A 17,341-nucleotide genomic window follows, 5' to 3' on the forward strand; every position below is an offset into this window, starting at 1 on the left:
GTAGATATTTCATTAAATTTACGTGATAAAAAATATAAATTATCGTTTGTGTATTAATATGAAAATGATATTTAAAGGTTGGTTAAAAAAAATTATGATGCAAATACATTTAAAATTAATTATATTTTCATTGAAAACATATTTTATTAATAACATTAGTTTTTTTCAATGACTTGGAGCATATACTGTTCATAATCCAGGGCACCACGCTATTTACGCAATGCAATAATATCGGTATATCGGTATACCGGTATACCGGTATACCAAAAAACCGGTATACCGTCTAAATTTTAGATGATATTATTACCGATGTTTACCCTGAAAATACCGATTATTTCGGTACTGAAACATAAACCATAGTTGATACATGTTGAACTTGAATTTAAATTTCTCGAAACCATTCGAACTTTAATTGGCCGATTTTGCCGTAAGATAGACTAATGTTATATAAAAAGGCTGTGTTTCTTACCAGTTGGAACTAAAAACTGTCAAAAAGCAATGTATTTGCAGTGCAGCACATAAAATGCAATTTCTCTCGTATGTTATTATACTACAGAGCCGATTCTGCGGCACAACATACCAAAGTTATGGCAAGGCCATGTTACGCTTCAACTTCCGTACATTATGCTACTGAATTATACTAAATACTGTCAAAACGTCATGTATTTGCAGTGCATTCAGGAGTTTTTACGCATAAACTGCAACGTCACTTGTATGTTATGAAGCTGTGTCAGAAAGACCCTGTTATCTAAGATCGTTTTTTCTATCTGATAACCTGAGAAAATCCTCTGACTGGACAGCAACGACATAGCAATATTTAGCAGTGAAATTTCTTCATAACATATAGTCTTGCCATAACATTGGTGTATTGTGCGGCAGAATCTGCATGACCAGGATGCAGTTATGATAACATTCTTTTTTGACGTGTGCCATAAATCTCATAATCTTAAAACATATGTATTTTTAGGTCGATCTATTGTATAACAAGTATCAAATTACTATCTCGGCTTGTCATTAAACCGAAAATGTATTGCTTTCCAAAGAGCTCAATTAAATAATTTTCTCCTAAAAATTCGGTTTCAAAGCCAGTTTTTACATAACGACAAACCCTAGTATGTGATACTATAGTTTTTGTATACGAGTACATAACATATTACAAGTTAAACGTAGTTAATAATAACACTTCTGCATTCCATATTCTCACATAATATATTATCTAAGCAATATGTTAGCTAGTTTTACATTGACCGACCTTTCCAGTGCTCGAAATCGTGCCAAAACAAAAACATAACTTTGGAAAGCGAATTAAACTAATGTTTCGACGCCATAACTATATTTTTTTACCCCGCAGTTCCTGGCAAACTTCTCCGTGAATTATATTTTCGTGACAAAAGACGTTAAGATATTTTCCTTGGTGCGAACAGCGAGCAATTACCTTTTCATATTTCACATGCAGTCAATCCGATTCTCAAACTTAATGGAAATGTCGAAAAGTCGATGAATATCTGATCAAATATTTATTAGGCAATTTTGGAATTTTGGACCTTCTCTTCCACCATCAAAAACATCACGTGTATATTTAATTACGTAAAATTTTTGTAAGATTTTTTTTAATTTACGAAAATATCGTATTTTTTTTTTATTTCTTTGAAAATTTAGGTAAAATAAATACAACGTAATAATTAACAAATTACTGGTCACCTTCGTGCATTTTTCTCAAATCCTCCCTTTCCCCTAAAAGGGCACGTGGTAAATAGATCCCCCTAAATTAGATAATAATCTTATCATAGTATTATGTTATTTTATATCTAATTTAGGTAAAACCCCAAACAAATTAAAGAAATGTTTTTTGAATTTAGGTCTGAACAAAAATTACTACAATCTTTGTTACCATCATTTTAAAAAACATTTAAAATTCGGAATTTGAGAAAAAAGCTTAGTTATGACTAATTTAGTGTAGAGTGGTCTATAAAAAGAGTAAAAATTTCAGGTAATTCAGTCTAGTAAAAGATGAGAAAACGTGAGTATCGTATAAAGGACAGTTTCCAGAAAAATGCGTTTAATTTTTCGCAAAGGAAGAAATCAGATGAGGATTATTGTAGTCAAAAAGTTATATTTTTAAAAATAATTTAATTTTTCAAAACTCTATAGTGAACGGATTGTATAGTTAAACTATAAGAGTATCAAAAAAATAGAATTTTATTATTGAAAAAAATAGACTAGGAAACTCCTTTTCAAATAATCGCTAAACCTGATTTATTTATTTATTTATTTAAATATATAGCCCACAAATTCTCCAAGAGGACTCAAAAAATACAATTATTTGACATAATGAATAACAATTAAGATATATACAAATTACAATATGTAGTTAGTAACATAAAATACTAAGATAAAAATTGCATATAATGCAGAATGTAACAATAATATTTATAAACAGAATAAGATAAAATAATGAGATATTTGAAAGAAAATAAAAAGATTAACTTGTGCAGATGGAGATTATTTGATTAGGTGAAGTGTTGTGAATGTCTATTTCATTATTAATTAAGTTAAAGTTAGAGGACATAAGTAAATTGGCGAATTTAAAGAGAATTAGATTTAGGGGTAGGATAATTGAAAAATAATTGTGAACGCAAAGATAGCCTTGAAACATTAAAGGATAGTTGATTGAGAATAAGAGGACAGTCTATAGAATTATTGCAAAGCTTAAATAAGAACATAATTGTACAGATAAATCGACGTGAGGCAAGGGAAGAAATACCAAATTCTTTTAGTAAAGTGTTGTGGTCAAAGCCACGTTCAGGGTAAATTTTATATGTTTTATAATAAAGGTATTTCAGAAATTTTCGCTGAACCTTTATGCCTCAAGTTTATACCACTTTAAAAACTACGTGAAAATATGGTAAACACTATATAGTTTTGGGGCTGCACTAATAAAACTATTATCAACAAGATATCCAAAATTTGTTTTCTTTTAAATAAAATATTGAAAATTTTGCATTAAATTAGCTTAGATAAAAAACAGATTAATTAATACAGTGTGCAACATGATATACGTGCCATTCCTTCAATTAAACCTGAATACTTTTGCTAGTAAAATTCCAAAAATACTTAAGTAAACATACAATAATTAACTTTGCTACGTAAAAAAAATAATTTTATATCTATTTTATATTTTTTATTAAAAAAATTACTGGATAGTCTAATGTCAATTCGAAATTGAAGTTATCACATAAAGAAGTATCAGAAGGGCGTAAATCACGAAAACAAGCTCAACTCAAAAGAACAAACAACAAAAATCACGTCTAATAGAAGACTAAACAAGAAGTGACTACAAATTTAAATAAAGTGGGATCATATATTTTTACAAATCGGTACAGGGGTCACACCTCGAGGTCAGTAGCTGAAGCGACTGGACCTGAACCAGAGATACCGGATTCGATCTCGCTTCGAAGAGACCGACGTCAAGCAGTAGTGACATCGGTTTTCACTTGGAAATAATAGATAGCAAGATGTTTCCGAGTAAAAATAGCACTCTTACGGCATTGTTGCATCAATAAAATATTTGTCTTATTACAGAAATTGTAATAATAAAATTTATCACAAAGAGATGAAACAACTGTTTGAGTTGCCATCTGTAAAACCGACTTAGTATGAAGTCAAATTAACTCAACAGATTATAGAACTCTGAAGTAGTTCTGACTACTGTCCAAAACCATTAACAAAATCGGTACTACTGTTTCGGAGATTAGACCAGACTGGAAGAAAAATGTTTTAGAAAAATGTTAATTTTGTATATGCGCTTTTTCTATATTCCGTGACCATGTATTAGTACAGGCTGGTTCAGAATTTCTAATAAGCTTCAATTTTATTTGTACGTAAAATTATGCAGATATAGAACATAATTCCAGCAGTTCGATTAAAATTTAACAGTCTGTATTTCGTTTTCGTCCTGATCACTAAAAAAAGCTCCTTCTCTTGATGTAGTTTTTAGTTCCAATTCCATAATTTCTATACAATTGATTTAATGTCGCATAAATAGATGACCAAGTAAAAAAAGTTTGGCCGTTGTGTCGTTGTAGAAACTGAGGTTCACAAGTAAGCCGTGTATTTCTATCGCGTCGGAAAGCGTTTTCGTTCAATGTTTTTACGGTATTCCATCATTTCGACGCCGACAAGCTGTTCTACATAATGCATCAGCAGCATCAGCGGCATCAGCGCTGCTGCCAGTTTCTTGCCGTCCGCGCGGAGCGTCTTCACCCGGAGATATCGTTAAGCCAACGTTCGCCTTTTAAATTCAAACAAAAACCGATGGAAGAGATTGTGACAGTGTTAGACCATAATATTATATTTATTTATATATACTAACTGGCCTGGCAAACGTTTAGCCATAAAAATCTTGCTAGAAAATTTTGATATAAAAAATAAGTAACTAATTTTCAATATAGATGTGTGTGGTATATGAGTGGAAGAAGCAGCTATCACAAATTAAACGTTTGAGTTAAAACTTAGATGGTTTACTCATTGCAAAGCATGTCACTTATGAATGTTCCTAGGGTATATCGGTAGCCTAATCGGAAACTGATTTCATTCAAATTGATGTGGTACATTTGAGCATTCGAAGTTTTTTCGTTTAATTAATTCGTTCATTTTTCAATTGACATGCTTAGCGAAAAAGGTGAGATTTCAAAATCTCTGTTCAAAAATTGAAAGCTTTGCCATAGATTTGTATGCTACCTATTTCCCCCTCAACAATTATTGCATCTTCAGATAATATTTTTGCTCTTTAACTAGTCCCGGGTTCGCTGGTTCGATTCCCGCTACCGCCAAGCCTGACATCAGGCAACTTTGATGTCAAATTTCCACTTAATGTTATAGATCTCAAATATAGCCCCAAGTGAAAACCGCCTCTCGTGGGTACAGTTTCATCTTATATATAAAAATGGAGCTCTCTTTCAAATGTCCAAGTAAAACTCGAAAACGGCTGAATCGATTTGGCCAGTCTTAGTCTTGAAAAAATCGTGCCAATCCAGAGAAAGTCCAAAAGGTGAGAAATTATTTCAAATCCGCGTAGAAACTTTACATTTTTAATTTGAAAATTTTTGTAGAAGCGTAATTTGAATAAAACAATGGACGGTGGCTAATACGTGAAATGTCAAACGATTTTGACAGATGATGTTCAATTACATTTAATAGGATGTTTTACGTGAATATTATTTAATTATTAAATTGTGGTAAGTAGTTTTGTTTGAAGTTTTATTTATATACAAAAACGTTATTAAACGGGCCGCAAGTGTTACTAGGAACTAAATATCATCTTTTTTGAAATGTTAACATGAAAATGCACATATTACGCATATTACGGTGCTCTGATAGATCTCATTTGTATAATTATATACTCATTGGTATTTGTAAAACATTTTCTAGGTCATATTTTTTTTGTTTCTGTTATTTAAATTCAAAAACTAAATTTGGTATCGATCAAAGTAACATTTTGCCGAATAACATTTTTCCAGTTATAATTTCGCAGAATTTATCGAGGAATAGTTAGTAATATATGAGGGTCCGGGGTTAAAAAGGTCCACCAGCGATGTGTCAAAAACCAGTAAAGTTAAGCATTGTTTAACAAAGAATTGAAAAGTAGAGGGAAAAAGATGTATAACCAGCTATAACCTTGAATCTTATGACTTTGCTATCTGGAGATAAACTGTAATCTTTGAAAAACCATAATAAAAGTATTTTCTTTCGTTGGTAGTTTTTTTAGCATTAGTTAAAAGTGTAATTATTTTGTAAAATACCTTTAAAATTAAAATGAGACATTAAACCTGTTTGCCACCTAGCCGTTCCAAGTAACCCTGTCTATGGGGTAAAAAGGTTTAGACAACAATTTTTTTAAAGACAGCAAAAAAAGCACATTTCTACAATGATGAAGTAGCTGTCAGTTTTACTGAACGTAGTCAGATAATTTTTCGTTTGAAATGTGTTATTTGTTGTTATATAATTGGTTTGCTTTTCATAATATAGTTTATATTTGCTCGAAGTCAAATTGGACCTTTGTGCTTCGCCCTGCTCTGCATATATACTTTTTTTTAACCCACCGTCGGTCGGATATTTTTTCACCTTCGAACGGTCGGAGTGGTCTGGCTGGACCACCATTCATTTTACATGCATTTATATGGGATAAATGAGTTTTTGGTGTCTTATATATTAACGATTATTAGTAGTAAATATTTATAGTTAAGATTTTTTCTTTTTTTACCGTCTTTTGCATGTGTTGAGCTTGCTTATAATAAAAGAAATATATATTATATAAAAAAATTAAAGAATATAAAAAAAATCGTTTTTTTATTATTTTTATTTTTCTGTTTTATATCAATGAAAAACAATATATATTCTTTTTCGGCTCCTTTGAAATGAATGTGAAATTCAAATGAAAACGAAATGAGGTGCGTCGCCTTTGAAATGAGCTGTAAAACTCAAAGTGAAAATATAATTTCACTACAGGTTTGCCAAAAAAAAATTTCGAACGCAGTACGGGTAGAAAAATTGTTGATAATGTGTGCATTACTCATCCGATTTCCAGTGTTTGCGATTACCAATCAGTTTGGTAGGTTTTCAACGAACTATCGTCATGAAAATACTAACATTCATGTTACAACACATAGCAAAGAATATATACAACGCAGTTTGAATAGAAAATACCATGAAAAAAGACAAAATACTGGTTTACATATATCAAAAAGCGTATATTTCATACAAAATGTATGGGTGGTCTAGACAGGCCTTTCCGACCGTTCGAAGTATAAAAAAGTTAATATCCTTATAATTATCCTTTTGTACAATTTTTCGTCCTGATTTTTTCATTTATCGACAGCTAATGAAATTTTAGGAAAAGTCAAGAAATTTCAAGTCGATAGGATTACTAGAAGTATTTTTTTTTTTAATTGAAGTCGAAAAAAGTCTGGCCAGACCACGCCGACCGACGGAGGGTTAAATTTACTTGAATTCATCGAATGTTACTTGAAACTTTTCAAAAAGCAGGTCAAAAAAGAAATACTTATTTCATTTTCTATCTCTCCTCGCAGAAATTTGAAAATTTTGTATGAGCTCAGTTGTATTATTTACAATTATATGCAAAATCCTGAATCAAAAAAGAATCTGAAAAATTTGAAACGTAATCAATAAGTCGAAAGACCAAAAATGACTTGGATTGGATTATACCAAGTTTTCTACAGAAAGTGTATAAAGCTTCCAGTTTGATTGTATTGATAAAATATAGACAAACTAATAGGGTTTATAACATTCAAACAACACATCCCTATACACTTAGTATTACATTTTTTGATTCTCTAAAAATGGTTTAGAATATACCTTACTTAGCAAAACAACGTTTGCCGGGTCAGCTAGCATATAATAAAAATGTCAGCAAATACTTCGAGTATAGATAATTAGTCATAACTGGACTGGAAAACTACTGGGTTGCCATCTATTCAAGATTCATATAATAAAAAAAGTCGAAACAATTACTGAATGTCCTAAGTGTAACAGATTGTAATTAAAATAAAAAAAATATAAAAAAATTGCTTTTTCTACAAGCCATTATTGATATTTTAGTTCACGAACTATGTACTATGTGTGGACATAGGAAAATATTTGGTAAATAGGATGCTCATGCAAACCAGATTATGTGAGAATCTTATCGATAATTTGAGACCTATTGTCTAATAGATGGTAAACGTTTCGTAGCCATAATCTCAGAATTGATTTGAAAACGGATAAATTTAAGCTTTTCCAAAAGCTCAGAATTTTTTTTAATAAGAATTTACCGAAACACATTCACAAACAAGTCGATAATTGATCAGTTATCAAATTATTATGATAAATTATTGGACTGCTAGTATAATTACTATAAAATAGTGGCTTGTGGTAAAATGGTGAAAGTTTAGAGTTGTATGTATTTTTAATTTTGGATGGCAAAATTTAAAAAAAAAGTATTGAGTTAGACAACCCTTGATAAAAATAAATTGATTTTTTTTGTAAGATCTAAGCTTTTTCATAATCTCAAAAACATCTAAACTAAAATTAATTGAAAAACATTAATTGACTACTAAAATGACTTACGCAATAGGGATTTCTGGTAAGAGGGTGATAATTTAGTGTTTTGATTTTGGAAGTTATATAAAAAATGAGAAAAACATGAGAAAAAAATTGGTCCAAAAACTAGAATTATAAAAAATCTTAAGGGTAGCCAACCCTTATTTAGGGGAATTAAAAATAGATTTTGGCCAAGTAGATTTGACAACTCAAATATTTGTAGATGTATTTAATCATGGTTATTTGTCATTAAATAATGGAAATTTAAATGTAATTATTATTATTATTATTATTATTATAAGTTATTTATTTATTCAATTAATTCTCCATATCATTCTTTCTCATATTATAATATATTTATGCTATTAGGAATTCTTTCGAAATATTTTTAACTTCCCGAAAGACAAGTTTATGTTTTCGTCAAAAAATCCAATTTGCTAATTTTATGTTTTCACGACGTTTCAAGCCATTCTGAATCGAATGAGACCAAATTTGGAAAAAGTATGTGTGTGTGTGCGTGTGCGTGAACAGATTTTTTGCCGTAAATCGACGTTTTCTCAAAAAACGGCTGGACTGATTTCAAAAATTTAAAAGCCATTCGATGTATCTCTATGAGGACTATCGTTTCTTCGTAGTGCGACGATCGGCCTAACCGTTTCTTTGTAAATAGTAGAAAAGTGCAAAGATTTTCGTTCACGTTTTAGCCCGCATATCCAAATCGATCTTGAAAATTCTAAAACCGTTCGAAAGATATTGGTTGAGAATCGTGCTGATTAGTTTTTGGCAAAGATCGGCCAGGCCGTTTTCTTGTAATAAAGTGTTAAATTTTTTTCGACGATTTTCATGAATTTTTTTGGTGATTGGTATCATTGTCTTCTAGATCATACTAAAATATTACGGCCCTACGACAAGTCGTTTAATTTTGAAAATTCGTCAAAGTTTGCAAAAATTAGTATCATTTTTTTGGCATTTGTCAAAATTAGAACTTTCATCGACGTTTGCTCAAACACGCCTGAACTGATTTCAGAAATTTAAAAGCCATTTGTTGTATCTCAATGAGGACTATCGTTTGTCAGTTTAGTGCGACGATCGGCCGAGTCGTTTCTTTGTAGTTTGGAAAAAAGTGTTAAACTTTTTGTCCAAATTTATGCTCATACTATCGAATCGATTTTGAAAAATCAAAAACTGTTCGAAAGATATTAGTTAGGAATGATACTGATTAGTTTTAGGTGAAAATCTACCGAGCCGTTTTCTTGTAATTAACTGTTGAAAAATAAATTAAGCCGATTTTTATGTAACTTTTTTTGGCGATATATATCATGGTCTTATAGAACTTACTAAAATATTACGGTCTGACGTCAAGTAGTTTAATTTTAAAAATACTTCAAAGTTTGAGAAAATGATTAGTGTTTTTGACGTTTGTTAAAATTAAAATTAGACGATTTGCTTGGTATAACGATGGAGTGAGTACTTTGTCTTAATAAACATACTGAACCATTAAAGTCCTACGGAAACTGGTTCAATTATAAAAATTGTTGATTTTTGAAAATACAACGAGTTAACGTGTTCGTTCGTTTTCATGTTATGTGTAATAAATCCACTCGGAATACATTTAATCACTCATAAATTAATTTATTTTTTATTGATTTAGTCGATTATCTACATATATCGGGAAGTTCATGTAACTCGCTTCGAGGCAAAATGCCAATACCAACTACTTATTATCATTTTTGTTAAGAATTCGTTTTAAATATTTATATAATTACAATATTATTTACTTTATGTGGGCACCGGATATTAGTGCATATTAAGTATTCTTTCTAAAATAGCCTAACTAAATTCGTATTTTTCAATTCTACTATTATTATAATTTTTTTTTTAATACAAAAAGATACTGATTTGCATCAAGTTTTATTTTGATTAAAAATCAATCTACCTGGAAAGGTTTGTTGCCACCATCCGAATTAAACGGATTATAGAAACTTTCCTAATTTTATAATTGTATTGATCAATACAATAGACTCGAGTGTATATTTGTGAACTCCTACTTTCAGGTAGTTTTAATAATTTTTATATTCAATTTTTATGTTTAAAAATTTAGTATTCAGTAAGTTGCAAGACTAAGAACATCTTAAGAAATTTAGCTCGTACAAGTTACTCAAACATTTAATAAAATTTATAGTTTTATGTCTATTGTCGTTTTTTCATTCTAATAATTACAGTGATCACAAGTGTTTAAAAGTATAATAATTAATTTAAAGGCAAAGGCAGCATTAAGCTGTATTCGACGCCCTATCAAATACAATATAATAGCATTATAATTATAATATAATAATTATAATTAGTCAGATTTTCAAAAACAGCAGTGAATAAAAAACAAAATATAGAGGATGATTGTCATCATATAATAAAAGAACATCGCGTCAGCTTATGTATTCTTATAAAAATCATAGATGAGAAATGGAAGCATAAGTTCACGAATTTCGGGTAAGAAATTTTTTTTAATCAAATCTTCAATAATAAATTAGATTATTATAGGAAACAAAATTAAGTATATATTGCTAGAGTAATTGTAAAATAATAAACAATTTTATCAATTGTTTTCATTCTAGGTTTGACAGCATCTTTGATAAATTCAAATAGCAATCCTCATAACGCGGAAGTGCAAATAAATACTTCAGAAATCTAAATCGGATTTACTACAGCAACAATTGATAATATGGAATTTTTTCCGAGGTAAAATGAATTATTTTATTAAATTTAATTTTTGTAAGAACGAAAACTAATTTGGACTAAACATAATCAATTTTAGATCTTCGGCAAAAGGAATAAAACGAGTAGTATTTTATTATAGTCAAGAAACACCAGCACTAATAACGGAGTTGATAGAAGAATCGAATAATTTTCTGTCCAAATTGGATTATTTTGAATGTCTTCCACTTTTTGAATCGATGAGAGCAGAATGTGAAAATGCTCGAAATACAGTTCGCAATATGACTAAAGATTTTATTGATGATATGATAACTTTGGGTCCATTTGGTGCACACGAATCTGTCAATATCAGTTTTATAGAATTACACGAAATGAAGAGGGTAGCATCAAATAGAAGAGAAGCTCAATTATATGCTCAATTAATTACTTTGTTTTTGTATATGAGAAAAAAATTAATGAAGTTGCATGGTGGTGTGGAGCAGATTTATCAAAATTCTACTCCCAAAGTATTAAAATTAATTGAGGTTCTTAAAGAGCATTCTCCAAAACTAAATAGCGAGAAGCTTCCCTTAAAGGCAATCATTTTTGTACAGAAGAGATGTACAGCAATTGCAATATATAAGATATTCAATGTCTTATCTAAGGATTCCGATGAATTTAATTTTCTTAAACCAAAATTTGTATTTGATGCATCTAGCGGGGATATGATTCAGTCAACAGAGGATGCTCTGGATCGCAATTATTTATATGGTGAGTTATATCTATTTATACTTATATATTATATAAATATAGTTTTCAAATAATGTAATTCTTACAGGTGATGCAAACTTGTTGATAGCTTCGTTAAGTTTATTGGAAGAAGGTGTGGATGTGCCAGATAGTTCACTTGTCATCGATTTTGATTCCATCCAAAATCATTGTTCATATATACAATCTAAAGTTTTAGCAAACAGCAAAAACATTGAATTCGTAACATTAGTTTGTGCTGATAAAAAAAACTAATTTATGACAAAGTAATATCATTAAAAAGAGGATAAGTGCGATATATTGCATGTGAGTATCTTGTACTGTAATAATAGAGAGTGGAAAGCTTATAATATAATAAATACTTGGGAATTGCATTTGCTTATTTAGGAGTAAACGTTTGTTTATCTATGAATAATCAATACTATTGATAAAAATATTTTACCTTCGCTAAATTTAACTAGTTGGTACTGGTATTTTGCCTTGAGGCAAGTTACATGAACTTCCCGATAAGTGCAAATAAACGACTTAATCAACAAAAAATAAATTGATTGAAATAAAATGAGTGATTAAAAGTATCACGAGTGGATTTATTACACATAGTTGAAAACAAACAAGCACGTTAACTCGGAGTATTTTCTAAAAGCAAATTTTTAAAAATCGTCAATTTTTATGTTTGAACCAGTTTTCGTAGTACTCAATGTTTTAGTATGTTCATTAAGACCAAGTACTCTATCGTCATATCAAATAAATCGTCTAATTTCAATTTTAGCTAACGTCAAAAAAAAACTATCACGACTCAATGTTTTAGTATGTTCATTAAGACCAAGTACTCTATCGTCATACCAAATAAATCGTCTAATTTCAATTTTAGCTAACGTCAAAAAAAACTACTCATTTTCTCAAACTTTGGTGAATTTTTAAAAATAAGGTACTTGTAAAGCCGTAATACTTCAGTAACTTCTATAAGACCATGATTTATATCGCTCATTATTAGACGCTATAACGTCGAATAATATTTCTAATTGTTTAAATACATACTATAGAAGATATTAAAATTATAGGAGTTGCTCGAGGTAGTAAATGACTAAATATATGATTATAATTGTTAATTCATCCTAATAATATAAATTTGAATCATAAAAGAAGCCTAAGTCTCAAAGTAAAAGTTAAATGACTAGTTCTTGTAAAAATGTAATTAAATAATCCTAAAAAAATATTAAATAAGATAAATGAAAACTATCTAATAAATATAAAAGTTCTTCCTATAGGATTAAATTTTGTAAGTAATTTAAATTCATTATGAAGTAATTTTACCTAAAATCGATATATGTATGTGTGTATGCGGCATATGTATGAATACAAATTATATCCACGTTTTCGGGAACACGGATCAACCGATTTGAATTATTCAAAAAAAAAAAAACATTCGATTCCTATTGATGGAGAGACGTGCTGATTGGTTTTTGGCAAAGATAGGTCCAGCCATTTCGGACATATAAAGTAAATAGTACTGAAAATAGCAATTTAATTAAGTTTTTGAGAGGACGGTGTATCCGACTTTAATTTTTTAAAAAGCATTTCACTTGTATCGGCGTAATGTATTATGAACTATATTTTTACAAATGCAGGTCCAGCGGTTTCCAAGGTCAAAAAAAAAGTTTTAAAATATGGCATTTGGCGGTCAAAAATCAGATATTTTTGACAGTATGGATCAACCGACATGAGTGGGAATTAGAAACTTAAGAAATTTCAAACTTTAAAAAAAAAATATTAAAAATCGAAAAATTTCTAAGTTATCAAAAAATATTACCATTTTCAAAAAAATTTCAATTAAAAAAAACATAATTTTCGATAAAAACAATTATTTTTTATTTTTTCAATATTTAATTTTTTCAAACGTTTTCCAAATTTTCAGTAATAATCGAGAATTTAGGATTTTTGAATTACGGTAATTACGGGAAAAGTTCCAGCAATTTGCCTCAAGGCACGATGCCATGTATCACTAGTTAAATTTATTTTAGTCAAAGAATAAATAAAGTTATTAAAATGAAGTTTTCACTGAAAAAACATTACAAAATTGTTATCAATAACAACATTTGGAAGCCTGCTCGAGTTGATTGTAATTTGTAATAGTATTCCATTTTCCTCTTTTCCTTGCAAATATTTCACCATGTTTTATATGATTATGTATTTAGGAATTGTTTTCTTGACCACATACCAAAAGGCATTTGCAATAGTCTCTAATATTTTTCTTGCGAATTGTCCAGAAATTTGAGTTTTGATATGGATCGAACCTTAATTTTTTTTCAAATTTGTGAATTTCTGAGTGATTTCTGCATTATCACGAATTTAGAAAACAGTTTAATACAGATCATAGACATAGACTCTGAGAAAAGCTGATAAAAATTACAAAATTTTTCAGAATTTTGGGGTGTGATGCTGTTTAAGAACGAAGAAAATGAATGAATCTACATGGCGATAAAAACTTATTTTGAAGAATCTGGATTTTTAAGACAATTTTGAAGAATCTGGATAAAACTAATGATGATAATGTATACCAACTAAATTTTTGTTGACTTGAATTAATCTACATTTGGAAAAAAATAAATGTTTCAAGTGTACCCGAAGGACATTTGAAAAAAAATCTATTGTTTTCATTATCTACAGCTCTTATAAATAGGTCATATGCAATTTTCTCTACGTTTTATTCTAAATAACTATTTAACCTAATATATTCGAAATTCTGTCTCATAATTCATACGAGACAGTTATCATATTCACACTATTTCTGTCTTATTTATATTGATTCACATTATTTATTTGTTCATTTATTTTTTTTAAATATATAGCCCACAGATTTCTTCCAGGAAGACTTAAAAATATAATTATTTTACATTACGGATAACAAATAATATAAAAATATATATACAAATATAGTAGAATTAATAAGGAACTTAACACGAAATTACATAACAGAATGTAACAATATTATTTATTTACATAGAATAATATAAAATAATAGAAGATATTTGAAAAGAAAAAAAGGTTAACTTGAGCACATAGTGATTATTTGATTAGGGGAAGTGTTATGAATATCTTTTTCATTATTATTTAAGTTTAAGTTTGAGAGCACAAGTAGAATAGGCAAATTTAAGAGAGAATTAGATTTAAAATAATTGAAAAATAGTTATGTACGCGAAGATAGCCTAGGAACATTAAAAGATAGTAGTAAGTTAAGAATAAGAAAATAGTCTATACTCTATAGCATTATTGCGACGTTTAAATAAAAACATAATAGTACAGATAAATCGACGTGAGGCAAGAGAAGGTATACCGAAGTGTTGAAGTCAAAGCAATGTTCAAGGTAAATTTTGTATGTTTTATAATAAAGATATGCTAGAAATTTACGTTCAACTTTCTCTATTTCATCGAAGTTGTTTTTCTGATGAGGATACCAAATGACCGATCCACATTCTACTTGAAACGTACATATGCGTAGTATATGCAAAGAAGTGCATTGTTTAAATTGGATTGTTAACAACTTCTCAGTACCGTTACTAAATATTTATTTTACTTTGGCTGCCGAATGTATCAAGTATCAAAAGCTTTTGTCACATTTATTTTTTTCTGCAACATTCTCGTTGGTGTAGACAAAAAGCAAAGTCAGTTATTTAAGAATCAACTTGAAACCAAGTAATTTTGCTACCTTGCTCACCGAGATGACTGAACGCAATTAGAACACACCAAAGCTCTACTCACTACAAGGATGTCATATTACAAAGTTTAAGGGAAATAATAGTGCAAGGGCATTTTGCATCATGTTTGAAAATCACTTGATGGAACAGGAATGAAATTCCGATCTGAATCAAATTAGGTTTTTTTACTGTTGATTTGTTGACATACATCAGTTGAATACATTTTATAATTAGGTATGATAATTCATCTTATTTTACTACCGCCAAAATTTAAAATTCTGTCATGTTCCGAGCTGCCATTGTCATGAAATGAGGAATGAGATTTCATGTAAATAATTACAGACAATTATCTAAAGCTATATAACAGATTTAATTTATAATAGTAAAATTATAGAAGTAATCATCATTTCATCAATGATTTAGCACTACTTATTGAATATGCTTGACTAAAATTTGAAAGTAATAAGCTTATCTAAATTTAGCTTTATCTAAAATGTTATAAATAGATCGATGCATTTTTCATTGGGGTCCTAAGAAAGTCTTGAATGTTACAAATTTAACGCAAATATTAATTTTGACTGTGGTTTACGAAATGTCATTCACGATTACGGACTCTAACAAAATAAATAAATATTAACCATAACAACAGCAAAAAGATTATATTTTCATCATAGATTAAGGTTGTATTTGAAAGCTCATAATTTTCAAACCACGTGAGGTAAGTTTATATACTAATGTTTCTTTTATTTCATGATAATTAATACTATCACTCTGCTTTCCCAATTATATATATATATATATATATATATATATATATAATGGGCTCAAATGGTTTCAAATAGATAAACAATTCTCTGAAAGTTTTAGATCTTAATATTAACGTTTAGATAGAGCGCAATTCAATCAAAGTAAATCCACTAAAATCCAAATCCAAAAGTTCAAATATTAATGTGAAAGAAAGTAGCCCAGAGAGTACGAACAAGATGGAATTATTTAAATTAGTTAAATATTCAAGAATTGCTATTGTAATACCTTTAAACTTTGCATTTTGCTGTTCAATAACAAATAACATATTGGTAAAGTCAACGGTTATTTCTCAATTTGCGGTATATTCTTACTATCAGAATACCTATTGATCTATATTGAAAATTTGAAAATGCGTATATCATTATGCACATATATTGATATCTATTCTTGGATAAAAATTCGTTACTGTTTAAGTGTCGATTGTATATTCACGATTGTAAAATCTCGTCGAATCATTAAGAAGTTTTTCTAAGTTTGCGCACGGTTCACGCAGTGAATGAGTGAAATGATCTAAGTTGTTAGCTGTAAATTGAAACATGGATCAAGTGCAGATGGAACAAATCATGTTTCTTAACCAAACTTCGCCGTTGACAGATGCGTGTCTTGTAATTACCAAAGTATACCCAGAAGCCGCGGAGCAGCTGCTGAGCGTATCGACAAAATGCCAGCTACAGCAGCAGCTCTAGATCAACGTCTAATTACTGCATTTCAGCACCTCTATTCTTTGCCATCATATACAAAAGCCGAGATTAAAGAATCATATATCAAATGATAAGGTAAAAATTTTTATAGAAAATGATAGCCTTGAAAGAAAAATTATCAATTTAGTTTCAAAATGATGATTGAAATGTTAGAGAACTATCAAGTCAGGATTTAACCAGTAAACTGTAGCGCTCATATCGAACAGAGTACAGTTTTGTAACTTGTGAATCGAATCCATGGCGAGTATATACGTCAAAATTACAGAGTTAATTGCACTGCTAAGAAATTGGATGAAAAAGATGAGTTTTACAAAATACATGTATAATATTTTATTGTAATGTATGTAACATTTATTATGTACATGTATGTAATTGCCAAAAAGTAAGAGTAGTTTTTGGAAAGCAAGAATTATTCTCGAAATAAACTGAAAAAATGTTATTTAAGTAGCAAAATTTTAATTCTTATTGAATAAGTAAATTATTTGCACATGGCGGCAAGTTTATGCAATTTTCCTTAAACTGAAAGTCCACTTACTATTTATTTCATATATTTATATTTTATATATGCTTTATATATGCTAT

Source organism: Ctenocephalides felis, unplaced genomic scaffold (assembly GCF_003426905.1).
Source record: "Ctenocephalides felis isolate EL2017-DRISC unplaced genomic scaffold, ASM342690v1 CF-g0.4_SCAFFOLD_00845, whole genome shotgun sequence".
Classification (NCBI taxonomy): domain Eukaryota; kingdom Metazoa; phylum Arthropoda; class Insecta; order Siphonaptera; family Pulicidae; genus Ctenocephalides; species Ctenocephalides felis.